The 15,543-nt window shown below is 36.0% G+C and overlaps 1 long non-coding RNA gene across 1 annotated transcript; it reads right to left on the bottom strand.

The window, feature by feature from the left end:
- Positions 1 to 13,905: 13,905 nt before the first annotated feature.
- On the bottom strand, positions 13,906 to 14,753 carry LOC149843850 (uncharacterized). The gene is made up of 2 exons (XR_016431169.1): positions 14,655 to 14,753; positions 13,906 to 14,443 (listed from the first exon to the last, which is right to left on the bottom strand). It is a non-coding gene; the product is annotated as an uncharacterized LOC149843850 (long non-coding RNA).
- Positions 14,754 to 15,543: the final 790 nt, after the last annotated feature.

The following is a 15,543-nucleotide window of genomic DNA, read 5'->3' as shown; positions in this document are numbered from 1 at the left end:
CTAATGCCTCAATCTGTCTATCTTTTTTTTTTTTGGTGCATAGAGCCAAAAAATAATATAGAATAATCAAGATATATACAATCACACATGTGCATTTCCTATTTTAATAACATTTTTGTGGTTGTATCTCAGTGTTCATTCATCATTTTTCAGCGAATCATGTGTTGTTGGAAAGGTATTTTTGTCTAGTTTTTTTGTCTTTTTATGATTTTCTAAAATCCTTCATTTTTTTTGTCAAAAATCAGTGACAAAGTTTGTCATAGATCTTTAATGCAATACTCAAACACATATTTGGGGAAAAAATCGCATATCTGGAAAAAATTTGCATATACAAAGGTTAAAATGGTCTTTTTACATCTAATTATTTGTGGTTTTCATTATCAGGTAGTTTTTTATAAAAATATGAGATTTTTAAGGAAACACATCATTTTTACTATACAATACCATTATTTTCTATTTAAATATTGTGCTATTTTGAAATTGTTATGATCATAGCTAACAAAAGCTTCTTGCTACATGGTGAAACTCGCTTCTTGAAAGCTCAATTTGAAAGCAAAAATATCTTGCTTACCCAAAACGAGAGGAAGCTTCGGGAAACCTACTTCCAAAATATGAAAAACTTGATTCCTTTTAGTCAAAAACCCGCTTCCTTTTTGTTTCCCAAATTGACTCGCTTTTGCTTTCCTAAAGTTTGCTTTCTCCCTCACATCCTACATTTTTATATTAGAAAATTATAATTTTTTTATAACAGCCTTGCATGCTGGTTTTATACCGTTTTATACTTGTGTTCATGTCATTTCTTATTTGCTCAGCCTGCACTTCAAATTGCTTTTGATGTGTTTTCTTTTCCTTTTTCATATACTTGCATAATCTCTTCATAACCATATTGTGCTCCCCGTTCCATACTATTTTTTAGCACTCGCTTTTCTGCTTGTGCTTCACGCATTAATTGCTTCTTGTATCCACTTTGTTTCCTGGTAACTATGGCCATGATACTTTCTTTATCAGCAAAATCTGAAGAAAAACAGATATTCTATATGTAAACACTTTTTTACTTGTATTTTTCTTCAACATTTAAATTTATTTATGTTTGCAAGTATTATGATTGATAAAAACCTGACAACAATTTTTCTTCAACACGTGAAGCATGTAAAATTTGAATTTTCGCAAGACTTTGACAACAATTTACTTGCCTGTTACCTTATTCTTCACCACAAGGGTTCCAAGTCCAACTTCAAATTGTCTTAGCACGTGACATGCTCTCAAAAGTGATTAGCATGATTTTTTATGCACTCGCTTCTTCAAGTTGCAAATCAGCAGAAAATCCCACCTAACTTGGCATATGTGACGAAAATCAAACTTTAGCACATGTTCATATCAAAGAATTTGATTTTCTTTTTCCACACAATGAACAAACAAAGATGATAATATGATGACATGAAAGCAGAAAAAGGTTAGACTTTGGCACTTGATCAACAACTCAAGTCAGTTTAATTACTTGGGGAACATAGTCTAGAGCCTACCCCATGCTGAGACTGACCCGCTTGGACCTACTCTTTCATATATATATATATATATATATATATATATATATATATATATATATATATATATATATATATATATATATATATATATATATATATATATATATATATATATATATATATTCAATTTACAACTTAAAGAGATCGCACCCTGCACAAAGACCTGGTTGTGCTGGTTCAGCGGTGCCGGCAGCATAAACCTCCGAGGCTAGGGCCCGGGCCCTTAGGGGTTGATGCATAAAGAAATCGAACCTTGGCCACCTGATCACTAGCAGCCAAGACCCCACCCCAGTATGTCAGCCACCGTCGGGGCCTATTCTTTCATAATTTATCATGACTTAGAACCATGTATGACTTGATTGTAGACTAATTGCAGGCTTAGGAGAAAATACTGCATTTTGTGATGTTTTAGTGTTAGGATGCAACGGTCGGCCCAAGACATCTTGTCCTAGACAAAAATGTCACAAGAGAGAGCGCAGTGTCCGACTCTTGACTCAAATGTCACTTGTGTCCGGCTTTCACGGGATGCAAGAGTTCCATGTTTGATACAGGATGTGGGCCGATGCAGGACGGGACGACCGGCGATTGCATCCCACCAATCAAACAGGCTATAAAGTCCATTTGGACTCCAACATGGTTCGACTACTGCCAGCTCAGATCTGGGTTCCAATCAATGGACCAACATATCTCACATGTGAAACTCGAATTGAGAAAAGAAAGAGAAAGGAGAAGAAAAGAGTTTAAGTTGGTCATGGCTGGCTGCTAGCTGACTCAAGAGCCCTATCTTCTTCATCAAAGCATCGTGTGCTTTTCCTATTACAGCCACCTCTTGAAAAGGAAATAGTATGTTGATTGCTTTCTAAGGTGTGACTGACAGAGATATCTGACGTTTAGAGGAACAATAAAAAGGTTTACCTACTTCCGCATCTTTATAAGAAGAATAAAAAGGGTTCTTTCCTTTTTTTTGGTATCTTCTATGATCAAGTATTTGATCAATTCACCTAGTATAAATTATTTCCATAGCACGAGATGCACTAAGTTTGACTCTTAAGAGTTTTAGATTCTGACGGAACATACGTGATCACCTTGTGGTAATGAGCACAAAGAATTTACACATTAATTATGGTCAAATATTTCTTTTCTCTTAATTCCATAAAGTAACGATCTTTTGATGGTGGAAAGAAATAAGCTTATAATTTGCTATATACATATATATACATACAGGGCCGTACCTGTGTTTTATGGGGCCTGAGGCGAAGGAAAAAAATGGGCCCCCTATTAATAGTAGGAGTTCGGGGGCAGCGCCTCTGGATTTTTTTTAAAGAATCAAAATAACAATAAAATTTGCATTCACATTAAACAAATATAATATTCCAAATATTTATATTATATTAAATAAAAATATATAAAATATTTATATAAACTACCTAAACAATACTCGTCTGATTGTTTTAGAGGCAAAAATAGTTATCAAATCAGTTTAATCAAGTTGTTCAACATTAATTAACAGAGATTAACCAATACAAATATTTATATTATTTTTAGATTTAACTAACAATAACATCAATTAACAGAAATTAACTAACAATAATTAATAGTAATTAACTAACAAAAATTAACTACTAACAGAAATTAGAAATCAGAAATTACAGTGAAACAAGAAAGTCAAGAGAATAAGACACAACCTGATAGTATCATCATTCAAATAACGATAAGATTTATATTTTTACTAAACAAATATGATATTCTAAATATTTATATTATATCAAATAACAATGTCTAAAATATTTGTATAAACTACTTAAACACTACTCGTCTAGCTGTTTTAGATGCAAAAATATTTATTAAATCAATATAATCAAGTTGTTCAACCATTTCTTTCTCAATTGACAACGTAGTCAATCCATTCAATCTGCCCTGAGACATAGGTGATCTAAGATAATTCTTGATTAACTTCAATTTTGAGAAACTTCTTTCTGCTGATGCAACGATAACTGGTATTGTTAGCAAAATCTTATAAGCAATATAAGCATTTGGGAATAAATCATTCAGTTTCGCCAAATAACGTAGTACATCAATTACCGTTCTTTCAGTGGTTAAATAACACCTTAGGGTCATCAACTCTATAGATAAATCATAACCATCAATATCCGAACGTCCATCATGACTTAAAAATTTCTCAAGCTTCTCACAATACTTCTTTAAGCTATTTAAGGGATCGGCTTCAGTCTTCAACTTCTCTAAATTTAACAAAAATCCAAAAGTCTCTTCATATTGTTTAAATTGTTCAAACTGAAGTTGAAGGGAAGATCGAGCTTGATCAATTATAAACAGAAAATATTCTACTCTAAAAGATTCTTCACTTGATAGTGTTACATCGTCACTGCCACTTTCATCAAATTGTTTCTTTCTTCGGATTATGTGTTTTTCTTGAAATTTAGGTTCAAACCCCATGTCACTTGCTAGTTTCTTAGCTTCATCCATGGCACTCGAAAATCCACATTCTCTATACTCATCAAGAAATACAATAAGTCCTTGTAAGAGGTTGACTGCAATGCCAATATCCATACTTTCAGACTGAAGAAACTTACTGACATTATTAATTGCATATTACCAATTTGTACCAAATCACCATTCCAAGTAAGAACTCAAAATTCTCCAAATCAAAAATTGCTAAGGTCTCGGCCTCACTCTTTGTTTTGGAATCTTCACTTTTTTCAGCCAATTCAAGCAAAGTATCTCTTATTTGTGTAGTTTGATCTTTTATAGCTTTTACACTCTCAACATGAGTTTCCCAGCGTGTTTGTGACAATGGCTTCAGAGTCAGACCGGGTACCATATCTTTAAAAAAAATTCATCTCTTTGGAGAAGAAGAAAACAATGTGTAGATGCATTGCACTACTCCAAAGAATGATTTAGCTTTAGGACAACATTCCACCATATCCACAATCATCAAATCAAGACTATGACAACCACATGGAGTGTAGAAAGCTCTAGGATTCATTTCAAGTATTCTTTTTTTAACACCTTTTTGTCTTCCACTCATGTTAGCGTCGTTGTCATACCCTTGCCCTCTTATATCATCAATATCAAGCCCAAGTGTAGTTAGCACATTTTTCAATTCAGTTGACAATCCAAGTCCTAATGTATCATCCATCTTCAAAAATTCAATCCAATATTCTTCTATTTTTTGTGTGTCTATCGAATCATCAACACATCGTAGTACTAGAGACATTTATTCTTCATGACTTGCGTCAGGAGTACAATCAAGAATTACTGAAAAATATTTTGCATGTTTAACTTTTGCAATGATTGCACTTCTCACTTCGTTGGCTAATGTCAAAATTAACTCATTTTGAATTTTGGGTCCAAAGTATGTATACTAAATTTCTCGTGCTTGAGCACGCCGAACGTGCTCCTCCATTACTGGATCAAATTCAACAACCATTTCTATCATTTGCAAAAATAAACCATTGTTCTCACCATAGTGTTTCTCATTATCTCCTCGAAATGCTAAAGTGTTTTTGGCAAGTCTTTTCACAATGGAGATTATTCTTGTCAAAACTTGCCTCCAATGTTGCCTCTCTTTGTTGATTTAAACTTGCACATTCTGATCAATTGTTTGGTTTATTTTGAGTCTCTTTTCTAAATCAATCCAAGAAAACATGCATTTCATATGATCTCTACTAGCTTCATGATTTCTAAGACTTTTATGCATATTATGCCAATCGTTGTATCCATGATTGCCCAATTGCCCCATTCTGCTCATCATTTGTGGTGTTTTGAACAACTTACAGCAGAAGCAAAATATTTTATCTAAAGAGATAAAATATATTAGCCATCTTCTATCAGATGTATGCCCATTTGTCAGTACACGTGTATAATGTGATGAATCAAAATGCCTATTGTTTCTATCTTTAGGAAACAAGATGTCATCCACTCTCTTTGGACCCATTTCTACTAGAAAATCTTGGAGTTTCATATTGATGTTATTCCAATTTGCACAATCCTCTAAACTCGTAGTTGAATCTTCAGTTTCTTTAATCTTTTCAATTCGAGTTTCATCTTCAGTTTTTTGCAACAAGATGTCATTCACTTCCTCATTTTCATTCAAGTCCATAATTTCATTCACTTCCTCATTTTCATTCAAATGCATAGTTTTATAGACTTCCTCATTTTCGTTTAAATCCATGAATTCATGGGCTTTCTCATTTTCATTCAGATACACGGTTTCATGGATTTCCTCATTTGGTTCCACAGTTCTATTAAAATATTTGTTGATAACTTCGGTTTGACTTTGAATTAATATTGCTTCCCTTTCTCTTCTTTTTCTCTTTTGAGTGCTTAGGATGCATTATTTGTTGCTTATAATTAACAAATCATAAATCATAAATCACAAATCACAAATACCTTTAATTAACAAACCACAAATTAGAAATCAGAATTTAACAAAAATACCTATAATTAACGACCTAAAAATTAACGAGCAATTAACATACAAAAGTATCAAATTTCAATTTCTTGGGAGATTTCATAAGGTGCACCTCAAATTCTGGAAAGCAAATGAGGAGCCCAAATTGAAAATGCAGGCGTCAAAAAAAAATCAGAAATCCAAGAAACCAATCTCATAAAGTAGGCATCGAAAAGCAAAACACATCACACAATCACAACTTTCATCACACCCCACCACAAAATTCCCCAGAAAATGCATTGACCTTCTTTTGGGCAGTAAAAATATGAATCCCAAACCAAAACCTTCCAAATGGATTCATGTGGAAACAAACACATCTAGTACAAACTCACATGATTTGCATCACCCCTTCCAAAGAAGAGAAAAAAAACAAAAAAACTCACACAACATTCAAGAGACAAAAAAACATGCAAACTCACTTGGATTTGGAAGGCACAATGACTGTCATCACAAATCTTCTTGATCGAGAGCTATTGCAGGGAAGCACCATCTTTGTGAAAGACGGTTGAGAGGGGAGACACCGCTTCAACGCTATGGCCGCTCTAGAGAGAGAGAGACATAAAGTAGGAGATGGTTGGAGGAGAAGATAGAGGAGATCACCAACGATAGCTTCCTTTTGGGAGAGACACTTGGGGTCGAGAGCTTGGCTTCCATTGTATCCCCTGGCTACACTGCGCTGAAATGGGCCCCAACTTTTTTGCCCCTAATTTTAAATATGGGCCCATGTTTCTGAAATTTCAAATATACTGAATTTTTCTTGAAGAAGACGAGAGCGTTCAGGGGTTTTAGATTGAAGAAGACGAGGGGGAGCATGGGTTTTAAATGTTTAATCAGATCTGGGTCGGGTAAAGGATCCAGGTCTGATCCTTTTCTAAACAAATGGGGAGCTCGAGCTTTAAAAATGGGCCCCTAAAATTTTTTTGGGCCCTGAAGCCCAAGCCTCATTGGCCTCTTTACAGGTCTGACCCTGTATATATATATATATATATATATATATATATATATATATATATATATATATGTGTGTGTGTGTGTGTGTGTGTGTGTGTGTGTGTGTGTGTGTGTAAAGAAATTGTTTAAACAAGTAAACTATTTTAAACCAATCGGATGGTTCATGTGTAACCTCTCTTCTCTCTCACATACACAAAGGAGGACCACCATGGGGAGGCACTTTCTCACCGAAAGACCACCATCATAAGGCCCAACGACGAGTCATCTTTGCCAGAGCAGCACCAGCAGTGGCAGAGGTGGTGGGAGGGGATGAGTTTGAGCACTTTCGCGCTCTTGCGTAGGCCTTTGGGATGCACGTCTCGTGGCTGCATTAGCCCAACAACAGGCAGGTCGTGTGTGGTGTGGAGGAGGTGAGCCATGGGTTGTTGCTCGCCAGAAAAAGGAACATGGGGGGTCATTCGGAGGGAGAGGAGAAGGCGATGATAGCAATGACATCCAGGTTAGGTTGGGCATGGGGGTTCCCAGTGATGATAAGTTTTTTATTCTCTAAATTTATTTTTTTTCGTATAGTAGTATAGTTTTAAATATACTTGATGTAATAGATTTAAAATTTTTATGGAAGGAAAAGAACCGATGGTGAGTGAGTTCTACTTAGAGACGCATACTCATTTAGATCTCAAGACATTCATCTGCAAAAGTATTAGAGAACTATGTAAATAACTCACACTTTGTAGTGTCACATTCAATCATTCTATTTTGTACATTATCATTAGTTATTAAAAACCAATTATATATCATCGACATGCAGAACAAACTATGATCTGTGAAGATTAAAGATAATGAAACAGGTTGTTTATAAAGATGCACATCGATGTCATAGTGATAAGTCTTTTTGAAGGTCTTTGGAGAGTGATCCGAACATGTGACAGGAAAGAATACATTTGTCATTTCATTCAAAGACAAAACCTGAGTTTCAAAGCTATCTTCTCAGTTAGAGGCATTGCAATCGAAGCTCGAATTACTCAAACTGTAAGAGAAGAACAAAAGATGAAGCAATTGTGACTCGAATAACAACTAGAGTGAGAGATAGAAGAAAATAAGAAGTTCAGAGAGAACATGCTAAATATAGTGGTATCGATCAAACAGAACCCCCATCCTCGATCTCATGCTAAATATAGTGGTGTCGCTCAAGCCGAACCCCTATCATCGATCTCTCCACGATTTTGGTATGACCTATTTTCTCATCATCTCTCTCACTTTATATTTATATATATAGGGAAGATGGACCTTTCAAGCAAAGGAAGATCCAAAAATCTACAACTATATAGAGAGAGAGTATTGGGCTAGTGTTAAATGAAATATGTTAAATCAAATGTGATTTTATATTTATATTTATCATCATGTTAAGTTGTTTGTCTTCTTGAGAAATGCATGAACCCACTTCTTGTTGCTTGCTCGTCAAGAGAGATGACCCTCTCTTACGGTGGTGAGGATCTCTCTCTCTCTCTCAATCTCTCTCTCTCTCTCTCTCTCTCTCTATATATATATATATATATATATATATATATATATATATATATATATATATATATATATATATATATATATATATATATATATATTAATGGGTCAGTGCTAAATGAAATATGCTAAATCAAATGTTCTTTGATATTTATATTTACCATCATGTTAAGCTACTTGTCTTCTCAAAAAATAATTAAATGTAAAATAATGTTACCTAATTTGAAAAGAAAACTAATTTTTTAAAATACTCTTATTTACTTATTTATTTTTTATGTCATTGTTGTGCAACCGATAAGTCATATTTCTCTCAGGGCATGTTCAACTTCGACTACAAGGTAAGCCTATATCAAGTGCTTTGTTGGTATATCTTAAATTCTTATTAATGTATAGCAAGTAGATAATATTTTGGTGTATTTTCATATTTACTTGAGTGTATGATTTTGAGCATTATGTTTCTAATAGTTGTCATAGGTACTAACATATTTTATTTTTTTATGGCAGGAAAGCAGAGAGAAGTAAGAGTAGTTAGTTAGCACATGAAAGTGATTGGTTGATTAATTCACTATTGAGTGATTTCATTGGGTTAGTGATGAGAGATATTTCAACCAATCATGTCAATGATTTGCCAACTTGGGCTTTTATTTCTGTTAATGAATATTAAAAGTTATTATATACTTTTATTTGATTGTGTAACTGTAATTGTTTGGATTGTTCTTATTTGAGTGATTTTATTTGCATTGTTATCATTTGAATTTTGTTGAATATAATGTTTGAATTGTTATTGTTTGAGTGATTTCATTTGCATTGTTATTGTTAAATTTTGTTGCATTATTATTGTTTCATATGCAAATTTTATAAAAATAAAAAAAGAATTTGAACGGATATAAAAATTTAATTTTGCAGGTTTAAGGCCTATGATGGCAACACTTCTCTGTCGCCATTATAGATCTTAAACTCATCCTAGCCTATAACTGCGACTATGAGGTCGCCGTTATGGGCTATCACGGTTACATTTTTGTATCGCCATTATAGGTCTTAAAATTCTCATAGTCTATAACGACTTTGAGGTTATTGTTATAGCATATAACGGCGACTTCATGCTTGCCATTATAGGCTATAACGGAATTTAATTTTTGTTGTTATCTCGTATAATGACGACTATAAAGTCGCCATTAAAAGCTAGTCATCATTGTAGGATCATCGACGTTATAGACTAAGTCGTCGCTATTGGGATATATCCTTTAACAGCAACATATAATTGTCGACGTTATTACTCAACAGAAGTCAAAACTAGATGGCTGCTTTTTGTCACCATTATAAGTCTATAACGGCGACAAAGAGAATAATAGTAGTGTCCTTCGTCGCCGCTGTTGACCCTCATCCTTGTAATGCATGTTTGGACAGTACATGTTTTAGTATATATATATATATATATATATATATATATATATATATATATATATATAAGTTGAAGAATAACCTGTAAAATCCGAACCCAAGATCTTTCTGTTATAATTTTTTTTTTTTTTTTTGAAAAGCAAGCTATGGCTAGGCAGATATCTCTTAAGCTCCATGTGTCTGGGTCTTCATCTTGCATGGCACATGACCCCGCTTACCACATGAGTGAGACTTAACCCATCAGCTATCTGGTTTCACGGATAATTTTGCTTTGGTTTTGACTTGTCTAGTGATAATGAGCACTACGTAGGGATGATCATATTGGGATGAAATTCAGCGAATGGATGTCCTAGTGTTGGCCAAATGTTTTCTCTCTCTCTGCACACGTGTGTTTGTTGGCCAAATGTTTTCTCTCTCTCTGCACACGTGTGTTATACATAATAAGCCTTCAATTTCCATATGATTTATGTGCTGCCTCTTCCTTTTTTCATGTCATGATGTCACTCGAAAGTGAAGCCTGATGTGCTGCTGCTGCATCTTTTTCTTGCAACCTGTGGGGCTGTGGAACCCAACAGATGATGGGCGATTTTAAGTGCAGCAGCACGGTTCAAAGTTCAAATCTTTTTCAGATAGCTAAGTGAGGAAAGAAAGATGCTCCAGCAGGAAACTATGTGCAAAAGAGGGGCACCACTTCTTCCGCATATAATGCTCAGGACCTACTGATGGCAGATCAGGTACAATCATATGCACACACTGCACCTCATCTGAACTCCATCTTCTGTTGAGCCCCACAGATACAGGTAGGAATGGCAGTGGGAAAAAAATGGAGTTTCATAACCCGCCTTTTGAACCGAGGATGAAGGACATAAAATGAGAAATAAACCAGGGATGAAAGTGAAAATCAAAACCCTTAAGGGGATGGACTTACTCTTGCTCTCACCCGCCCCATCCCTTATCTCGTTAATAAAATTATTAATATATTTTTATATATTAACAAATCTTTATATATATATATATATATATATATATATATATATATATATATAACCCTAAACCCTTCCTCTCTTTGTTTTCTTCTCAATCCTCTTAAAATAAGAATAAAGTTAGTTTAAAAGGACAGGGATAGAAATGAATGAAATAACTATTTTAAGACTAGCAAGGACCGGGAATGAATGGCAAAATTTTGAGAAGGGATGGAGGTAGAGATCTTCTCCCCTGTCCCCTGTCCCCTGTCCCCTGTCCCCTGCCCCCGACCCCATCCACTGCCATCCCTGCTGACAGGTTGTATCCCATATGTGAAGGGCAGTCATGTGCGGCCGAGTCAAAGTGCACAGTGTAATTGATCACATGATCAACCCTTGGGCCTACTAGTCCGGCCGTCTTTTTTTTCAATTTTCTTTCTCTTTTGCCTTCCTTGGCCATTTTCATTGTACAGGAGATGAAAATTTTTGGACTTAAGGAAAAAATTGTTGGGCTAGAGAGTAAAGTTGTTGGGCTCGAGACAAGGATTGAACAAGAGGTATATAATTCACTTTTATGCCCTTTAAGTATGTTTTAATTTTTAATGTCTTTTATTCTGATTTGAGATTTTGCAAAGAACTTGTGGAAACAAATACAAAAATTATTACGTATCTACCCATGAGCGGCTACAAGCAATAGAATGAACAATGGCTATATTGACCACACATATACTACCTGGTTATGGAAGAGTTGCTTCTGGTGTTTCTAGTAGAACGAGGGGCTCTCACACTCCCAGTCAACTCGTGACTAGGCTAACGGAGGCAGGCACATCGGACCAGAGTGATATCAGCCACAGACGCTCTTAATCAAGCGGACCAATCCGACGTGAAGCGTCCTATCGAGTAGCCCAATATGCAAAGGGGTAGAGTTCTCTGCATACACCTCATTCTTAGGATTCTAGACTTTACTATGATGCATGATATATGTTATGATATGTAATAAAACTTATGTTTTTCTAGAATGATTGGCTTATGCTTGTAATGAATTATTGATCATTGAAAGTTGAAGATTTTGACTATTTTTCTGCAGTTGCCTGTCTTTTGAGTTTCTCACATGTTAAACTTTCTTTCTCTTAAGTAGATTTAGGACAGTAACACTCGGCTTCACTAGGACGCTTCTCTTTTAATTCTTCCTTCAGCTCAAGTGACTAATCACAAGGACAAGCAAACTAAGATTTTTCGCACCCTTGTCTAGTTCAAGAGTCTCTTTCAATGCTTGAACTTTAAAGAGTTAAGAGTTAGGTGAAAATACGTTCAAGATACATTTTTTGCCCCCCCTAAGTAGGTTCCTTGAGGTTATTTACTTTTAGCTCAAAAGGGGTTACTCCTCACTTTTGACATTCCTTGTCCTAAGACCAGAAAACTATAGTTTACACGGACACTAATTCTATGATGGGTGTTACTATCTATTCAACCTCTGCCCCTGAAGATCATATGATCGAATTCTGGTAAACTACATGGATTTGCCTCATGTAGACCCGATGTCATTCTTTTCGATTTTGATATGCTTGTTGGTGTGGGCTCCACCGACGCACTAGTATGACTCCCTGGTCCGGATGATTGCCATTGTCTTCAATTTGGGGCACGGCAAGATGGAAAAGGGCATTTGGCTAACGCTCAAAACAGTGTTTTCTGAATGATTTTTCCGAAAACTTTGTTTTGGATGTGTTTGGTTGACAAGAGACCCGTATAGCGTTTTCAAAACCTTGTTTTAGGACCCCAACCAAAACCATGTTTTGAAAAAACTCGTACAAGCCGGTTTTTCAAAACATGGTTTTGGAAAAACACGGGCCCCATGATTTTCTCCTTCAACCTCTCTCCTCAGTACCCTTCTCATCCTCTCACCTTTTCCACCTTCACGAAACAACTTTTAGTACATCCACTACCAACACCTCAGAAAATGAACCGAAACCAGAGGGAATCGATTCTTGTAGGAGGGCACCATTAGCGTAGTGCTTTAACCAGATTTGGGCTGCCTTGAGAAGAGCGGAAACCAATTATTGCTCTCTGTAAGCAGCAGCAACATCATAGTAATTGTGCCAATCGTGGTGGAGGCCATGGCACTAGCGATTGACGATTGTGGTGGTGGAGTAAGAGGTGTCAAAGGAACAGTGACCAGAGCAGGAGCGAATGGCCATGGGGTAAGAGAGGATGGAGGCGACACAAGAATGGGAGGTGCCATCGGTTATGTTGACCATAGTCTCTCTCTCTCTCTCTCTCTCTCTCTCTCTCTCTCTCTCTCTCTTTTAACTGAACAAAACGAATTTTGGGCACCCAAAAATAGGTTTATTTATTCAAACCTAAAATGAAGTTTCAAGATATGAATTTCTAGTAAAGCTATTTTTTGAGATGACATCTTCAAAAATATTTTTCTCAAAAAACAGCATGCCACTAATCATTCTCTCGTCTATGTAATCCGTTCTCTGTTCATACATAAAGAAAGAAAGACATCAATCACATTGTACTACTGTGCGTAAAAGGGGAAACTTGAGCTTCCCTTTGCTTGCATTAGTAAGTGATACTCTCACGAAGTTTCACAACGATCTGCAACAAGAATGGCAAGGAAACTAGTTTGTGGTTGAATATGCCGAATCTGCTCACTTCAAAGTCCAAGGCACCACAAAATCAGTGAACCGAGACAAAGGACCCGGTGGTCTTAAACCAGCCATTTTTCACAGAGGTACGCCATTTTGGCTGCCCTGGAGTCACCGCACATAATACCGTAAGGCAATTATTTAATATTATTTTGATGTATTTTATGTTTTAATACTATTTCAATAAAAATGTACTTTTAAACATCATAATTCTTTCAAATAACTTTTTATGATTAAAAAATTTATAATTTCATGACTTCGTGTCTCATTTTCCAAACAAAAAAAAAAAAAGGAACTTGCAAGTTGAACTTGTGTCACCTGTCGTCGTATCATTTGACATAGCCAACCATACCGTAAGCAGATAAAAGAATCACCTTAAACCCCAGATACATGTCACGCTAGACAGCGAAGTGGGTATAGATTCTGCAACGCAATGCAAGCTAACAAACAGTGCATGTAATAGCAAGTTCGGAAAGACTGCTTCAGAAGGTACACGAGAGAGGGCTCAATATTCACAGAGAAAGCAACAACCTCAGTTGCTCTTGGGTAAAGAACCATCCGCAGCATCTAAATCATCACGAATGCTTAACTGTAACAGCGCTAAATCTGCTTCACGTGTCAAATGTACCGATCCCAGACTGAGTGCAAAAGAATTATTTGCATCAGGGGGGTTAGGGTGAAGTCCATGTCACAGAAAGGGTGAGAAGCCTTGCAAAATATCCAACCGAAACTTTTCATACCAGGATTTATCAAGTTGGACCACAGCATTCAGAAGACGCACACGGGCCAGAAAAGTCCAGCAGTTCTCGCAGATTCGAACAGCAGCACCTGGAAATTGAGAACCTCAGAACCAATCTGGCAGCCTCCTTTGTTTTGACTGCCGTGCGTCCCGGTAAACCGTGGAAATTGGGAACCTCAGAACCAATCTGATGGACGCCCCTGAAATAACACAAACAGTTACTCATGCAGCACAAACCACCAATATAGCACATGTAATTCCTTGAATACAAACCGTAAGACAGAAGAAACACTCTCAACAAATAAATGAAACAAATGGAATTGCTGAATTCTTTATTCAAGAGCCTCTGATGGACTAATGCCAATCGATAAAGTGTCAAGCCAGGAGAAGCTGATATCATACAGTATTTACCTGCATCCAAACGGGATTTCGGTCCCAAGACCATATAGTTTGCTCAAGTCTCACTAAATATCCCGTTTTTGGTTATTTCTTTTGCATATTCAAACGCTCTGCATGAAGCACAAAATCATTCTGTATTAGCGAGGCCTTGAATGCAGCACAAATCATCAACAAAATGCATCAATACCCAAATACAAACAGAAAAACAGCAAAACCACTCTAAACAAATAAATGCAACAAAATGGAGACTAAAAAGAATGTGTAACAAAATATGCAATTCTTTGTTCAAAACTGGCCAAAGGATCCATGGCATACAATAGACTGTCACCATAAAGCTCATGGACAAAAGATAAAGGCATGTTGCTAAACTCACAAGCTATGACCTCTTTGGTTGGTTGTTTTATGTGTTCAATGGCCTCACCTTCTCAAACTTAAATTGTAAATGACAGACCAAATTCATAAATAAATGCAAAAAAACAGAAATTGGTTAAGAAAAACAGTGGACAGATCACCGGTCAAGCTCTTTTTCATAGCAGCTGCTGGGCTGATTCTTGAACCAGGTGCGGATACTGCAAGTGTATTCTCATAAACAGTCTTGTCCAAACTACTCCAGTCGATGTAATGATTGTAATCTAATCCATGCTCCATTGTGCAGACGCACAATGGAGCGCCACACCACAGCATCCTGCAATTTAGTGAATATAGTTCATCAGATACAAAAAGAGTGATGGAAGAGAAATCAGTTGGATAACATTTGTCAACTTGTAAATACATGGATCACAGTGCCCAATATTAACTACATATTTGACAACTATCAACTGTTATGCATATCCTTGAGATGGACAATCATGATCCACAGAGACTGTACTGATGCTAATGTAAATGTTTGATACACGACTCC

This window comes from Nuphar pumila, chromosome 3 (genome assembly GCF_984573655.1).
Source record: "Nuphar pumila chromosome 3, dmNupPumi1.hap1.1, whole genome shotgun sequence".
NCBI classification, from domain to species: Eukaryota; Viridiplantae; Streptophyta; class Magnoliopsida; order Nymphaeales; family Nymphaeaceae; genus Nuphar; species Nuphar pumila.
Note: the sequence above shows the minus strand (reverse complement) of the source record. Positions and strands in the feature narration are given on the sequence as shown.